The following is a 17,700-nucleotide window of genomic DNA, read 5'->3' as shown; positions in this document are numbered from 1 at the left end:
GTCTGTTTCTGACCGTTTGAGCAGACACATGCACATTTGTGGCCTGCTGGAGGTCATTTTTCAGGGCTCTGGCAGTGCTCCTCCAGTCCTCCTTGCACAAAGGCAGAGGTAGCAGTCCTGCTGCTGGGTTGTTGCCCTCTTACGGCCTCCTCCACGTCTCCTGATGTACTGGCCTGTCTCCTGGTAGCGCCTCCATGCTCTGGACACTACGCTGACAGACACAGCAAACCTTCTTGCCACAGCTCGCATTGATGTGCCATCCTGGATGAGCTGCACTACCTGAGCCACTTGTGTGGGTTGTAGACTCCGTCTCATGCTACCACTAGAGTGAAAGCACCGCCAGCATTCAAAAGTGACCAAAACATCAGCCAGGAAGCATAGGAACTGAGAAGTGGTCTGTGGTTACCACCTGCAGAACCACTCCTTTATTGGGGGTGTCTTGCTAATTGCCTATAATTTCCACCTGTTGTCTATTCCATTTGCACAACAGCATGTGAAATGTATTGTCAATCAGTGTTGCTTCCTAAATGGACAGTTTGATTTGGAGTTACATTGTGTTGTTTAAGTGTTCCCTATATTTTTTTGAGCAGTATTTATATATATATATATCAATTCAAGGGGCTTTATTGGCATGGGAAACGTGTTAACATTGCCAAAGCAAGTGAGGTAGATAATATACAAAAGTGAAATAAACAATAAAAATTAGGAGTTGGAGTTTATCAAAATTGGGTTTGTTTTCTAATTCTTTGTGGATCTGTGTAATCTGAGGGAAATATGTGTCTCTAATATGGTCATACATTGGGCAGGAGGTTAGGAAGTGCAGCTCAGTTTCCACCTCATTTTGTGGGCAGTGTGCACATAGCCTGTCTTCTCTTGAGAGCCATGTTTGCCTACGGTGGCTTTTCTCAATAGCAAGGCTATGCTCACTGAGTCTGTACATAGTCAAAGCTTTCCTTAAGTTTGGATCAGTCACAGTGGTCAGGTACTTTGCCACTGTGTACTCTCTGTTTATGGCCAAATAGTATTCTTGTTTGCTCTGTTTTTTTGTTAATACTTTCTAATGTGTCAAGTAATTATCTTTTTGTTTTCTCATGATTTGGTTGGGTCTAATTGTGCTGCTGTCCTGGGGCTCTGTGGGGTATGTTTGTGTTTGTGAACAGAGCCCCAGGAACAGCTTGCTTAGGGGACTCTTCTCCAGATTCATCGCTCTGTAGGTGATGGCTTTGTTATGGAAAGCTTGGGAATCGCTTCCTTTTAGGTGGTTGTAGAATTTAACGGCTCTTTTCTGGATTTTGATAATTAGCGGGTATCGGCCTAATTCTGCTCGGCATGCATTATATGGCGTTCTACGTTGTACACGGAAGATATTTTTGCAGAATTCAGCATGCAGAGTCTCAATTTGGTGTTTGTCCCATTTTGGGAATTCTTGGTTGGTGAGCGGACCCCAGACCTCACAACCATAAAGGGCAATGGGTTCTATGACTGATTCAAGTATTTTTAGCCAGATCCTAATTGGTATGTTGAATTTTATGTTCCTTTTGATGGCATAGAATGCCCTTCTTGCCTTGTCTCTCAGATCATTCACAGCTTTGTGGAAGTTACCTGTGGCGCTGATGTTTATGCCAAGGTATGTATAGTTTTTTGTGTGCTCTAGGGCAATGGTGTCTAGATGGAATTTGTATTTGTGGTCCTGGCGACTGGACCTTTTTTGGAACACCATTATTTTGGTCTTACTGAGATGTACTGTCAGGGCCCAGGTCTGGCAGAATCTGTGCAGAATATCTAGATGCTGCTGTAGGCCCTCCTTGGATGGTGACAGAAGCACCAGATGATCAGCAAACAGTAGACATTTGACTTCAGATTCTAGTAGGGTGAGGCCGGGTGCTGCAGACTTTTATAGTGCCCGCGCCAATTCTTGATATATATGTTGAAGAGGGTGGGGCTTAAGCTGCATCCCTGTCTCACCCCATGGCCGTGTGGGAAGAAATGTGTGTGTTTTTGCTTATTTTAACCGCACACTTGTTGTTTGTGTACATGGATTTTATAATGTCGTATGTTTTACCCCCAACACCACTTTCCATCAATTTGTATAGCAGACCCTCATGCCAAATTGAGTCGAAGGCTTTTTTGAAATTAACAAAGCATGAGAAGACCTTGTTTTGGTTTGTTTGTCAATTAGGGTGTGCAGCGTGAATACATGGTCTGTTGTACGGTAATTTGTTAAAAAGCCAATTTGACATTTGCTCAGTACATTGTTTTCACTGAGGAAATGTACGAGTCTGCTGTTAATGATAATGCAGAGGATTTTCCCAGGGTTGCTGTTGACGCATATCCCACGGTAGTTATTGGGGTCTAATTTGTCTCCACTTTTGTGGATTGGGGTGATCAGTCCTTAGTTCCAAATATTGGGGAAGATGCCAGAGCTAAGGATGATGTTAAAGAGTTTTAGTACAGCCAATTGGAATTTGTTGTCTGTATATTTGATCATTTCATTGAGAATACCATCAACACCACATGCCCTTTTGGGTTGGAGGGTTTTTGTTTTGTCCTGTAGCTCATTCAAGGTAATTGGAGAATCCAGTGGATTCTGGTAGTCTTTAATAGTTGATTCTGTCTATCTCTCTCCCTCTGTCTATTTCTCTGTCTTTCTCTCTGTCTATCTCTCTCTCTGTTTATCTCTCTGTCTCTGTTTATCTCTCTCTCTCTGTCTATCTCTCTCTCTCTGTCTATCTCTCTCTCTCTGTCTGTCTCTATCTCTCTGTCTATCTCTCTGTCTCTGTCTCTCTCTATATATCTGTCTCTGTCTCTGTCTCTCTCTCTGTCTATCTCTGTCTCTGTCTTTGTCTCTGTCTCTCTCTCTCTGTCTCTGTCCATCTCTATGTCTCTGTCTATCTCTCCATCTCTCTCTCTCTCTTTATATCTCTCTGTCTATCTGTCTGTCTCTGTCTCCCTCTCTGTCTAGCTCTATGTCTATGTCTATCTCAATTCAATTCATTTCAATTTGCTTTATTGGCATGGCTTAACAATGTACATATTGCCAAAGCTTACTTTGGATATTTACAATATGAAAATAATAAGAATCAAAATTGTCAATTGGACAACAGTAACAACAATAACCAAGGGTCAAAATAACCATACATTGAACAATAACAATAAGCATACAGTAGAGGACATGTGCAGGTTGATTGGTCTGTCAGACACTGTCCCTCATCTTATGGCAGGCAGCAATGTAGTGTGCTGCCAACCCACAGCTTTCTGCGTCCTCCCCCAACAGGACGGGTAGCCTACTCTCATCAGAGAGGTCTTTGAAACCTTTAATAAGGGTTTCAAATTTGGGGAAATGACACTCTCTAATTGTTTTATATTTTTCACATTTTGTCAGGAAGTGTGTTAGTAGAACAGGTTTGTGAACTCAGCCCCAGGACCAGTTGGATGAGGGGACTCTTTTCCTTGCTCAGCTCTTGGCATTGCAGGGCTTGGTAATGATATGAGAGGGGGTCACTGTATTTTAGATGTTTCCAAAACTGAATTGCTCTTTTTTGAGTTTTTATTATTAGTGGATATTGGCCTAATTCTGCCCTGCATGCATTGTTTGCAGTTTTCCTCTGGACATGTAGGAGAATCTTACAGAACTCTGCATGCAGGGTTTCAATGGGGTGTTTGTCCCATTTGATGAAATTTTGTTTTGCAAGTGGACCCCACACCTCGCTGCCATAAAGTGCAATTGGTTCAATGACACATTCAATTAGTTTTAGCCAAATTTTAATAGGTATTTCAATTTGAATATGGTTTTTAATGGCGTAGAATGCCCTGCGTGCTTTCTCTCTCAGTTCATTCACTGCCTCATTAAGGTGTTCAGTTGAGCTTATTTTTAAACCCAAGTAATTGTAGTGTGTACAGTACTCTATATATTTTGGACCAATTGAGAACTTTGGTCAAATTCCCTGAGATCTGGATCTTCTCTGGAAAATCATTATTTTAGTATTTTTGGGGTTTACTGCCAGGGCCCAGGTCTGGCAGTACTGCTCTAGCAGGTCCAGGCTCTGCTGTAGGCCATGTGCTGTGGGTGACAGAAGGCACAGGTAATCTGTAAAGAGTAGGCATTTAACTTCTGAATTGTGGAGACTAACACCAGGGGCTGAGGATTTTTCTAGAATAGTGGCCAATTCGTTGATGTAAATATTGAAGAGTGCAGGGCTCAAATTGCCACCCTGACGAAGGCCCCGCCCCTGTTTAAAGAATTCTGTTCTTTTCTTGACAATTTTAATGCTGCACGTATTGCCAGTATACAGTACATTGATTTAATTATGTCATATGTTTTACCCCCTACACCACTTTCAATAACTTTGTAGAACAGTCCTTTACGCCAAATAGAATCAAATGCTTTTTGGAAGTCGATAAAGCAAGCGTATATCTGTCCATCTCTCTGTCTCTGTCTCTCTCTGTCTCTGTCTATCTCTCTGTCTATCTCTCTCTCTGTCTACCTCTCTGTCTCTGTATATCTTTCTGTCTCTATCTATCTCTCTCTGCCTCTCTCTCTGTCTATCTCTCTGTCTCTGTCTATCTCTCTGTCTATCTCTCTCTGTCTATCTCTCTCTCTGTCTACATCTCTGTCTCTATTTATCTCTCTGTCTCTCTCTGTCTCTGTATCTCTCTGTCTATCTCTCTCTCTGTCTCTCTGTCTATCTCTCTGTCTCTCTCTGTCTATTTATCTCGCTCTTTCTTTGTCTATCTCTATCTCTCTCTCCGTCTATCTCTCTCTCTCTGTCTATCTCTCTCTCTCTGTCTCTGTCTCTGTCTCTCTCTCTATCTATCTATCTATCTATCTATCTATCTATCTATCTATCTATCTATCTATCTATCTATCTATCTATCTATCTATCTATCTATCTATCTATCTATCTATCTATCTATCTATCTATCTATCTATCTATCTATCTATCTATCTATCTATCTATCTATCTATCTATCTATCTATCTATCTATCTATCTATCTATCTATCTATCTATCTATCTATCTTTCTCTCTCTGTCTATCTTTCTCTCTCTGTCTCTGTCTATCTCTCTGTCTCTGTCTATCTCTCTGTCTCTGTCTATCTCTCTGTCTATCTCTCTGTCTCTATCTCTCTCTGTCTCTGTGCAGGACTCAGATTGCAACCCTGGCGAAGGCCCCACCCCTGGTTAAAGAATGATGTTCTTTTCGTGCCAATTTTAACGCTGCACGTATTGCCAGTATACATTGATTTAATTATGTTATATGTTTTACCCCTACACCACTTTCAATAACTTTGTAGAACAGTCCTGTATGCCAAATAGAATCAAATGCTTTTTGGAAGTCGATAAAGCAAGCGTATATCTGTCTATCTCTCAGTCTCAATCTCTCAGTCTCTATCTCTATCTCTATCTCTATCTCTATCTCTCTGTCTCTATCTCTATCTCTATCTGTCTCTATCTCTATCTCTATCTGTCTCTATCTCTATCTGTCTCTGTCTCCGTCTATATCTCTATCTCTCTGTCTCTATCTCTCTCTCTGTCTATCTCTCGATCTCTCTATCTCTTTCTCTCTCTCTGTCTGTCTGTCTCTCTGTCTATCTCTCTCTCTCCCTCTTTCTCTCTCTGTCTCTATCTCTCTCTATCTCTCTCTGTCTGTCTCTATCTCTCTCTCTATCTCTCTCTCTGTCTCTGTCTGTCTATCTCTCTGTCTGTCTCTATCTCTCTGTCTCTCTCTCTCTCTCTCTCCCTCTCCCTCCCTCACTACCATACATTCATTACAGCTCTCGTCCCCCATGCTTCTCCTTAGTGGGAGAATGATTCACATTCACAGTTATCTCTCCTCTTTCTCTCTATCTCTCTGAAGTTTATATTCAGACATTTTAGAATGGGAAGAAACCTTTAATGATGTGGGATTTTATAGAATATCACTTCTTCAAATATAGAGGAACCAGACAGATCTCGACATTCATATTTCATCAAACATTTCCCTAACATAATTATTATCGAAGATTGTTTCTACATTACATATTTTTCCTGGATTTCGTACCCTCCCAATAAGCCCAGACATGGTTGGCTATAGTCCGTAGATAACTGACTGTAAAGGGTTCAGTGTAATCCATTCATATACAGTAACATTCACATGGTATGTGTCTGGACTGTTCAAGGACATAACCGTCATTCAATAGGCTTTTTATCTGCTTCCAGTAACACCAGCTCTGGTGGTAAGTTAACTTAATTGGCCATGATCTGTTTGAGATATTGTCAGCATTCCAAATGGCACCCTATTCCCTATGTAGTGCACTGCTTTCGACCAGGGCTCTGGTCAAGAGTAGTGCACTATATAGGGAATAGGATGCGATTTGGAACACATGCTTTGAGGCTCAATGCATGTCTTTGTTATGGTTGTGTTTTGGTCTACAGCCATCAAAGGAAACCGGGAACATTCCCAGAATATTAGCTAAGATTCCCATGAAGTTCTATTTAGGGTTTTACAGTATCTAGCGTTAGGAGGATAACATCCCCAAAACAATCAAAGAATGTTTTTGATAACAAAGTGTTTTGTTCTTTTTCAGATAAAAAATAAATAAAAATTAAAAGAATAACGTTCTCCTAACATTCAATAGAATGTTGCGGAACAAACATTCGTAACAACCACCACAGAACATTCCACAAACGTTCTCATTAGGTTTCCAGGTTATGTAATAACACAATGTACCAGTAATGTGTTTAGAACATACTACCGCAACAAAACGTGAGCGCAATAGAAAAAGTTCGGAGAAAACATTACGGGAATGTTCTGTTAATGTTGATGGAGTTGTTGTTAAAACCATCCATAACAACAGGCAGGGAATATTCCCACAATGCTCTCAAAGTTATAGTGTGAGGTTGTGACATGATTGTTCCAATAGCGTTCACTAAACGTTCTTCAGCAATAATGTCTGGATTCAATTCAATTGTTTCTGAGAAAACGTTACCGTTACGTTCTGCTAACATTAATGGCGATGTCTTCCGAGACATCCAGGTATAGGATCTTAACTGACCAGTTTAATTGGTCGAGTTTCTCACAGCTGGAAAGCAATCCTGCAGCAACAGGAAATGTGAATTACTATGTGGATTATAATCAATGGACATTTTTGTATGGGTTGATACATTTTCCGTTAGGGCAAATCAAGTCTGACATTTTCAAGTGGAAAATACAAACTTTAGAAGCATTTTTAAACCTCGACCACACTACAAGTTTTCTGCAACAGGGGGGGTCGAAGAAAGATCCTGTACTGGCCTAACGACCAATGATGTGTATTGATAACAACAAACAGCCCAGAAACCTGGGAACATTCCAAGAACATTAGCTAACGTTCCCATTATGTTCTACATAGCGTTTGAGCTAACATTAGGATGATAACGTCCCACAAACATTCGAAGAATGTTTTTGGATCGCCAAATATATTGTTCCGAAGAAAATGTTTGAAATGAAACATCCTTGGAATGTTCTCCTAACATTCACTAAAAGGTTGTTCACCACATCTGTAACTACCACAAAATATTCCCCTTCATTTGTCATTCAATTCCAGTAATGTTCTTAGAACATACTGCCACAAAAGAAATGTGGGAGCAATAGAAGCGGTTCTGAGGAAACACTACAGGAACGTTCTCCTAATGTTGACGGATATGTTATTCAAAACACCCATAACAACAAGCAGGGAATATTCCTACAATGGTCTCATATAGTGTGACATTATAGTGTGATATTATGACATGACACTTCCAATAACATTCCCTGAACATACTTCAGCTATAAAATGTTATTCAGCTAATGTTGATGGAGATATGACTACTAACACGTATAACAACAAACAATAATACAAATTCTCCCCAGGCTTGTATAAAGTTATTCAGTAAGGTTGGCTCAGAACGGAGGCAGCGGACAATGTACCAGGCCAGCTGTGAATTACAACCTGATAGCAATATTTTTTGGACTACCAAGAAATGTACTGGTGAATTATATTAATCATGCATTGAAATGCATCCGTTTATTCTGCCAACAATGCCTTAGTATGATTGTGTATGCTATTCAAAACACACCTTTTATCTCTCTGTTACAGGCATGTTCATACAACCGTCTCCAAACTGTTTAACTGTGCAGCAACACTACGGCTCCCTCACAAACACAAATCCATCAGTGTCGCTGGATCAGCCCTGTGCCAACAGGTCCTGGGGACCTAGGGTAAAACACTCTTCAAACTGTAAACATGGCATCTCAACCTGCTGTAGCCTTGAACAAACAACCCACTCAATTTGGGGCCTTACTGTAACACCTGCACACACACGCACGCACACACACTTTTTCTTTCTCTCTATTTGCTTGGCTGGAAGTAGAGGTGACTGAACACACATGTTTTCACTTCAGAGGCTGGAGGCTCATTAGTCCAAGACCATGCAGAGAGACAGAGTGAGTGACTGGGGACTGAAAGCTAAGCTATATAAGCCCATGCAGAGAGAGTCAGTGAGGGACTGACTGGGGGTAATGGTAACTTGTAGCTAGCTATAGGCTATATTTCTGACTTCCATCCTCTCTGGTTCTAGAAATATATGCACTGAGCATTTAAGGCCCTCTAGGTAGAGACAGGGAGGGAGTATCAGTCAGCAGCAGACTGTGTGTGTGTGTGTGTGTGTGTGAGTGAAGGCCATTTTTAACTTAACTGTATGTCTTTCCACCAACCGATCCACCTCGAGACAGAACACTGCTGACACTGGAATGCGACTCAGAGTCCCCACTGTTAATTGTTTCTTCCAGGACAGGAAGAAAGGCAGGAGCAGACAGTACAGAGAATGATTCACCCTCTGTGATGTACTACACAGAGAGAGAGAGAGAGAGAGAGAGAGAGAGAGAAGAGAGAGAGAGAGAGAGAGAGATGAAGAAAGGCAACAGAGAAAAAAGATCCCCCTACGTGATGTACTGCTGTCTGTAACTTTAGATGTTACATAAACTTGCACAGTGGGTCTCGTCTCAAATAGGGCTTTGGTCAAAAGTAATGCACCATAGAGAATAGACTGCCATTTGGGAGGAAAGCCAGCTCTTTCCAGCCACACAGAATAAAATATGTAACAACCAGGAAGTGGTAAAGGTTGATCTATTAGGGAACGGGGCATTTGGTGTCCATTTTCTGTCTCCTTAAAACAAAACAGAGCATATGCTCATGTTTATAAATTCTGTTTTAAAATCTCTGTTCTACGGTAAAGCAACAGATGTGCTCCAAAGATGTCTGTTTCTGTCTGGGACCAGGGCGTTTTACAGTCCTTGTCTGCGTCTGAAATCGCACCTCATTCCCTTTATAGCGCACTACTGACCAGAGACCAAAGCAGTGGACTATATAGGGAAAACGTTTCTAAGTAGTGCACTAAACAGTCCTTGTTCTCATTTGAAGGGACCGTTGGTGTAGCAACCATGTGCTTATTATGCTCCCTTCCTGTTGTTGGAAGCAGGGGGACAGAAATGGAATCAGCAAATGACCCTGTTCCTGTCTGACTGTTTCTGTGTGGCTCTGTTACTGTACTGTATGGCAGAGGTCCCCAGCTGGGTAGTCACTGCCCAACGCAGCACATTGAGTCATGTCATCTCTAGGGGCTGCTTCTCTGATCTAGTTTACAGATATCCATCAGTTGTCAGTAATGTCATAACATTCCATGAAGAAAAAAAAATGATGGTGTGTCTTCCAAATAGCATCACCAAGAGGTCCATAGAACAGAGCCTGTTCCTACTGGGCACACCATGTCATTTCAACTTGGAAATGTGGGTAATATTTGGTTGAGACGTTGATCAACACGATTTCAACCTTTTTCACACACTCAAAAAGACAGTCAGAAGTTTGTTGAATTCCTGATGCGTTATCACTGCGCTTTCAACCATTGACAAGCACAGCAAAGCTCAAATGGGAATGCAATGTCAGCTATTTAGTATTTATACAACTACTCAATGTGTTATCACTGAGCTTCGTCTAATAGCACTAACAAATGACCTGTATTGCAGTTGAGATTACATTAAAAGTTCACAGTACTGTACGAGTGATCAATGCTGTTCGAGATTCTGTGTAGATTATTATTACAACAGTTGTGAAGATCTCCACAGACCAGAAACCTTTGCATGCTATCTTGAACATGCACACTTTCTAAGATTACGTAAGAAGACATTTATAAACTCAAATGTGGCCCTGGATGTGTTACTCATTTTAAGGTTGAAGAAATACTGTTCCATTAGTTTGTAAGACAGCCTTAACTTTAGGCTATTTACTGTCTTACAAAAGTAATATTGAATTGTGTTTTGTTGACAACCCAACCAAATCAAAACCCAATCAACATTTAAAGGATATCTAATGCTTGGATAGTTTCAACTGAGCCACTGGCTTAATCAAATTCTTTAACTTTTATTATTTTTTAACTTTTTAACATTTGAAGGAGATGCATCTTTTGTGCCACTGAATTACTCTGGCTTTAATTCCAGTTTATCTTTAAGTTAATCATTAATGTGTTGGATTCGCGTCTCTATCGCAACCAAACATCTAAGTTAAAGAATAGGACTAAATCTAATCTCATCAAACTTTAAATGCACTTTAAATAATGATTTGATTTAGTCCTATTTTTTTTTACCTTATATTTTTGGTTAAGATGGAGACGTGAATCCAACATATTAATGATTAACTTGAAGATTACATTTGAAATCAACCAAAGCTTGAAACCCTAGCCTGCCTATATATACTGTATTGTCTATTTTTTGTTCAACCCTGGGTTGAATTGAAACATTAGTTGTTACTAACTTCACAAATGCTATACAGGCCTAAATAGTCTCAATGATGATATATGATTTATAACGTATGGTTCCATTTCATTTGCTCTGTTAAACCTACTCTTTGGAATGACTTTGATAGCAACAGTGAATATATTTAGGTATTAAGAGACCTCTCAATAATCATTCTCACGATAGCACATTGGTAGTAAGCGACACATGTAAATTCTAAGCAGGTTTGGGCTTGGTTTAAACCCTGGATGGGAGACCGAATAGCTGTAGAAGGACAACTATCCAGTAAGAGATGCTGCCCAGCCTATTTCATTTTTTTCTCTGATAGTGGATATAACGTTGACGATCTGACATTGTTTTAAAAGTACAAATCCAACGAGGTTTGTCTATATTGAAAATTGGTTGCAATGATGACAATTCTGTGGTTGAAATTCCACCCTCAAAACAACAGTTTATGTTGATTACTTTTTTCAAATCCAAAGTACAGTATTTTCCATGTAGATTCCACGTCACAGTACGTTGACAAGTTGCGTTGAATCAAAGTTGATTCAACCAGTTTGTGCCCAGTGGGAAGGCAGGCTCTCTTACTGACCTGAGTTTATCAGCGTTGCTAAGAGAAATGCAACCCTGCCCTACTGCTCAGAACACAACCCACATCTTCCTGTTCCTGTGTTAGGAACAAAGGCCCTGGTTCATATTCATTAAAGCATACCGTTGAAAAACGTTTTGCAATGGAAAGTGAAAAACAGCATTTCTTATTGGCCAAGTTCAGGTAGTCCGTCCCTGTTTGAGTCTGTTTTCTTCCATTTGGTGCCTAATGCAGATGACCCTCGGGCGTGGAGAGCAGTGACGGGTCAGTGTTGAGGGCCTCTTCATTAAAACACGGCTCAAATTGCTCTTTCTCCCCTTCCTGCCATTCATACAGCAGGCTCTGCCCTCCCTGTCCTTTATCCACTTCCTTCCTGCAGGCAATTAGAAGTGAGAGACGTTACTTTACTCTGGGCCAGGTCTCAGTTCCGCCTAGCTCTGACTGTTGGTAGGAGATGAGATATCCTGATGACACCTCTTCGTTTCCATTGTCTAAATCCTTGAGCGCTTGAGAGGCGGATGGGGCTCGCGTCAGACACGGGCAGGGTGGTATGGTAAGGAAGGGGGGAACAATTGTGGGCTTAAGGTTAAGTTGGAAAAGCTGGATATACAGTAGCACTACTTCTTGTATGCAACTACATTGAACAAAAAAATTAACGCAGTATGTAAAGTGTTGGTCCCATGTTTCATGAGATGAAATTAGGGTTGTGGCGGTCACGAAATTTCATCAGCCGGTGATTGTCAAGCTGTTGGTCTCACGGTAATTGACCGTTAATTTACATAAACACATTTAGCATCTCCTGGCTTCCCAAAGCCACTGATGCAGACCTTTGGAACCTCTACATTTTAAATTGTCTAATAAATCCATGTAATATAGCCTACACCTTTACAATAAATCCATTATTTATTTTAGACAGGTCAAAATAAATATGATATGAAGAAAATGTAGTCTATTTCAGAAGAACAGAATAGCATATTCTGAGTTGTCCTAAAGTTAGGTTCTGATCTGGCTATGCCATATGGCTGTGGGCTGCACTAGTTCATTTAGCAGACAAGATTTCCTTGGAATTCCATGGCATTATTTTATATTATTTTATAGTACGAAGAATACAATTGAACAAAGCTGAATTAAATAGAAAGGATATTTTTCCCAAAGGATTTGAGCGAGTATGCAAATGCTGCTATTCTGTGTTGAGTGGTTAGCAAAGAAATAGGTACTCCTATATGCTTAATTTAGAGTTATTAATGTAACTTTAGTTGTTCTACAAACGTTAGGCTACATGTTTCGATGTTTAATACATTGTAAGGCTGCATGATGCGACTCTAATGATGATTTGAAAAAAGTTGCTTGAAGGCATGAGCTCTACTTTGTTTTTTTGCGCAGGCTGTACACACTACATCAGTCTCTCACTCACAATTTGACAAGCACTTGATAATGCTTGGAATTTTCCTGTGGCATCCCCTTTGTGTGGCGGTAAGGCACCCTAAAAAAATCCATGTCTTTTGCGGCCAGTGGCCATTGTGCCCTTGGCCCAGAGTGCTGCGTTGTGCCCTTCTCCCTGAGTGCTGTGTGCCCTGAAGCACCTCTCACTCACATGGCTCCCCATCACATGATCAGGTCTTTCTCACAGGCTACAGGTGAAGAAAGACACATCAGGGATGTAACTGCATACGTCCTTATCCAATTCCGAGGTGCGTATTGAAGATATTGGAAGAACTGTCCACATTTACTATTCAACAGCCAACAAGATGAGTAGGCCTAACAAACAGCAAAAGCACTAGCCTATGTCAATATACTATCCCCCATAGTACAAAAGTTGACCTATTTTATTCTGTGCGAGAAATAAATATTCCAAACAGTCTGGGTGTAATGACCGATGCTGGAGATGAGAAGCAGGTATGGGGAGTCAAACATTTAATCAGGAACAGACAGGTAACAGAACAGGAACAGCGTCAGCACACGAGTAAACAAAGGCAAATTACAAATAATGCTGAAGCAGGGAACAGAGCGGGAAACCAGACAGATATTGGGAAGGTAATGCGGATGCGCGTGACGGGGGAAGGCAGGTGTGCGTAATGATGATGGCAGGAGTGCGCAATGCTGAGGAGACTGGCACCCTCCGAGTGCCAGGGGGGAAGAGCGGGAGCAGGCGTAACACTGGGACAGTTGTTGGATGCGATAGATCTCAAATTAATACAACCACTAGCATAAAAAAAAATGTTTTATGCAATGTGGCTAACGGATCAGATCAGAACATTTAGCGTAAAAGTTGATCAACCTATAAACGCAGCAATGGGCACACGGCAGTAGGCTATAAGCACGAATGTGACAATTATCATGCACCTGTCTTGAAACAGGAGCAGGGGAAAAAACATCTATGCACTTAAATAGCAAACGGAGGACTCTTTTCCCATGATTCATTTCCATGCCAGCCAGGTAGGCTATAATCCTGTTGTAAAGATAAGCAATGTGCTTTAATATTAGAATTGTTGAGAAATAAATATAGTAGGTCTAGCCTGTAGAAAGCTGATGGGATCCTCCTCTTTTTAATAGAGGCCATCACTCTGTTTTCTCATGCTATTACATAGCCTAAATAAATGTTGCACAACATGAGCTCATGGGCTCTCATGAAGATTAGATTTTCGATTACATTTGCGTTGATGTCAGTGATTAGAGGGACGATAGAGTGCTGAGTACCAGGCACGTAGCAAGTTTGGAAGGCTACTAATGACCATCAGCTACATCAGAGCTTGGAGAAGCCTAATCACTGTGACTAAATGGTCACGTGGAATATGACTGCCTTCATGACTTGTGACCACCAGTGTGGTGGTAATACCGTTACCGCAACAGCCCTAGCTTATTTCTCAGGGAGGGGGCAATTGGCATGCTGACTGCAGCAATGTTCACCAGAGCTGTTACCAGAGAATTGAATGTGAAGTGTGGCGGTAAAGTGTGCTCTTCACAGATTAATCACGGTTTCAATTGTACCAGGCAGATGGCAGGTATGACATCGTGTGGGCTAGCGGTTTGCGGATGTCAGCATTGTGAACAAAATGCCCCATGGTGGTGGTGGGGTTATGGTATGGGCAGGCATAAACTATGGACAACTAACACAATTGCATTTTATCGATGTTAATTTGAATGCACAGAGATACCGTGACGAGATCCTGAGGCCCATTGTTGTGCCGTCACCTCATGTTTCAGCATGATAATGCACGGCTCCATGTCACAAGGATCTGTACACAATTCCTGGAAGCTGAAAATGTCCCAGGTCTTCCCTGGCCTGCATACCCACCAGACATGTCACCCATTATGCATGTTTGGGATACTCTGGAACGACATTTACGACAGCACGTTCCAGTTCTAGCCAATATCCAGGAGCTTCGCACAGCCATTGAAGAGGAGTGGGACAACATTCCACATTGCCATAATCAACAACTCTATGCAAAGGTGATGTGTCGCGCTGCATGAGGCAAATGGTGGCCACACCAGATACTGACTGGTTTTCTGATCCACGCCCCTACCTTTTTTTAAGGTATCGGTGACCAACGGATGCATATCTGTATTCTCAGTCATGTGAAATCCATAGGTTAGGGCCTATTGAAATTATTTCAATTGACAGATTTCCTTATATGAACTGTAACTTTGTAAAATCTTTGAAATTGTTGCATGTTGCGTTCATATTTTTATTCAGTGTATTTCCCTCCAAGTGTACAAGTGTAAGAGTTAAATACAGTGTGATGCGTGTTTTTAGAAACCAAGTATGTTGGCCTAAAGGCCTTACCATTCATTTCTCCTTTTTGAATTTATTGTTACATACACTGGATAGATGCAGCGAAATGTGTTGTTTTACAGGGTCAGCCATAGTAGTACTTTGCCCCTGGAGCAAATTCAGGTTAAGTGCTCAAGGGCACATCAACAGATTTTTAACCTTGTTGGCTCGGGTATTCGAGCCAGCTTCCCGAAAAAACATGAATGAAAAAACAGGAACAAAGGCTCCAACGCTCTAACTGCTAGGCTACCTGCCATTGGTGGTATATGTCAAGTCTTGTGGACCAGGAACATTACAGTTTATATGTAGCCTTGAGTATTCTACTGCCCCCATGGGAGTCATCCGAGTCGTCTTCCCCCGGTCCTGATCCTGATCTGGCGTCTTTCCTTCTGCTAACTCAGGGTTTCCTGACCTCCTTCCTTATCGGAACAGAGTGTAACTAAGTACACAACAGTTGATTCTGTTAATATCAAATGGCACCCTATTCCTTAGTGCACTACTTTTGACCAGAGCTCTGGTTAAAAGTATTGAGTTCTGGTCAAGAGTAGTGGACTATAAACAGAATAGGGTGCCATTTGAGATGGCGAGAATATCTGAGGTTAAAACTACTCAACTTCCAACTTCCCTTTGTTTGTAGATATTGTAGTTTCTCCATCGAGTTAAGAGAAGGGAGTTTCTTTATGGTCCTATAAACCTGGCGGCCCCAGGCTCAGGCAAAGACACTAGGATAAGTATTAACAGCTACTGTATACTGTAGCGATTTGTGCATTCCATCTTTACAGAGACCATACTGTATTTTGTCCTCAGGCCTTTCTTATGTATGTAAGAAAGTCTAGTACTACTGAGTATTTTGAATGAGTATGGGAACATTTCACTGAATGTTTAGCCTTCAACATCATAGTACCCTCGAAGCTCATCATTAAGCTCGGGGCTCTGGGTTTGAGTCTGAACCCCGCCCTGTGCAACTGGGTCCTGGACTTTCTAACGGGCCGCCCCCAGGTGCTGAAGGTAGGGAACAACACTTCCACTACGCTGGCCCCCGTACTACACAATGAGGATGAGGAAGGGATTTGCTGTTTGGGATACGTTTTCAAAAATGTGAATTCACACAAAATGTGTCTGGACCCTTCTCTAACATGCCACAAGAGGTGGGACCAAGTCCCTATTTTTTAAGCCACAAGCATGTCTCACGTCACAAGGTCCATGTCTCAAGTCGAGTCCCAAGTAGAGTGGGTCGAGTCTCGATTCGAGTTCAAGTTGTGCATTCTAAGTGCAAGTCAAGTCGAGCTGAGTCACAAGTCAAGTAAAAAAAATAAAAAAGCCACAGGCCTAATGACACCACTGCTCATGGGCACTTGATGTAAAATGTCAAGCAATTTTGACATACCAAAAGACCAGTTGGCCTATGCTAGTATCATCAGTCTCAAGTCTTGAGGCTCCAAGTCCAAGTCATGTCTTCAAGTTATGGGTTAGTGTTAGGGTTATGTCTTCAAGTTATTTTATTTTCTATCAAGTCGAGTCTCAAGTCATCAAATTTGTGACTCGAGTTAGACTCGAGTCCAAGTCATGTGACTAGAGCCCACACCTCTGCCATTTACATAAAACATTTAGATTTGGTTCTAAAAAAGACATTCTCCTTTAACACATTTTGACAATTCATGTGTAAGAACAACGTGTTCCTAGTTCCCTTCCCACAGCAGCTTTCTGTAAAGGTCGAGCTGCAGCTGAGCTGACAATAGACTAGCGAGACATCCTGTACTCCTCTTCTCTCGCTCTCTCGCTCTCTCGCTCTCCTGTACTCCTCTCTTTGAGGCTGAGCCCGTTACGTAACAACCCCACCATGGCAAGCCTGACTGGGCATGAACAGAGCTCCTTCTTCCCCTTTCTCTGCATCACAAATGGCACCCTATTTCCTATAGAGTGCACTACTTTTGACCAGAGCCCTATTGGTAGAGGGGCAAAAGTAGTGCACTGTACAGGGAATAGGGTGCCATTTGGATGCTGTCCTTGTTATGTTTTACTTATCAGACATTGTCTCTTTTGGAATGTAAAAAGCCTATTCTGACTGTACTGCCACTGGCAGAACTCTCTCACCCCTGTCTGTCTCCCAGACAAATACCTTCCTCTTCTGACTTCAATTGGAAAAATTAAACAAGTAACCTCTCATCTAACATTATAAGCCAGCTTGCCACACACACACACACACACACACACACACACACACACACACACACACACACACACACACACACACACACACACACACACACACACACACACACACACACACACACACACACACACACACACACACACACACACACACCAGCTCTAGGTTTGGCAGGAGCTGTTCGCCTTATCTTCCTCTTCTATCAATGATTGATGACAGTTTTACGAGACTGCTCTTTGCAGTTTTCTTCCATTGAAGGGCATAGTTTTCTGTTGTATCTCCCATGTTAAAGAGAGAGAAGACAGGTAAAGAGAGGTTATGCCTATCGTACAGTACACCAGCCAACCCTGCAGGCCAGACAAAGATGTACATGTTATCCGTGGC

Source organism: Salmo salar, chromosome ssa01 (genome assembly GCF_905237065.1).
Source record: "Salmo salar chromosome ssa01, Ssal_v3.1, whole genome shotgun sequence".
NCBI classification, from domain to species: Eukaryota; Metazoa; Chordata; class Actinopteri; order Salmoniformes; family Salmonidae; genus Salmo; species Salmo salar.
The sequence above is the reverse complement of the archived record's forward strand: the minus strand, read 5'-3'. Positions refer to the sequence as shown.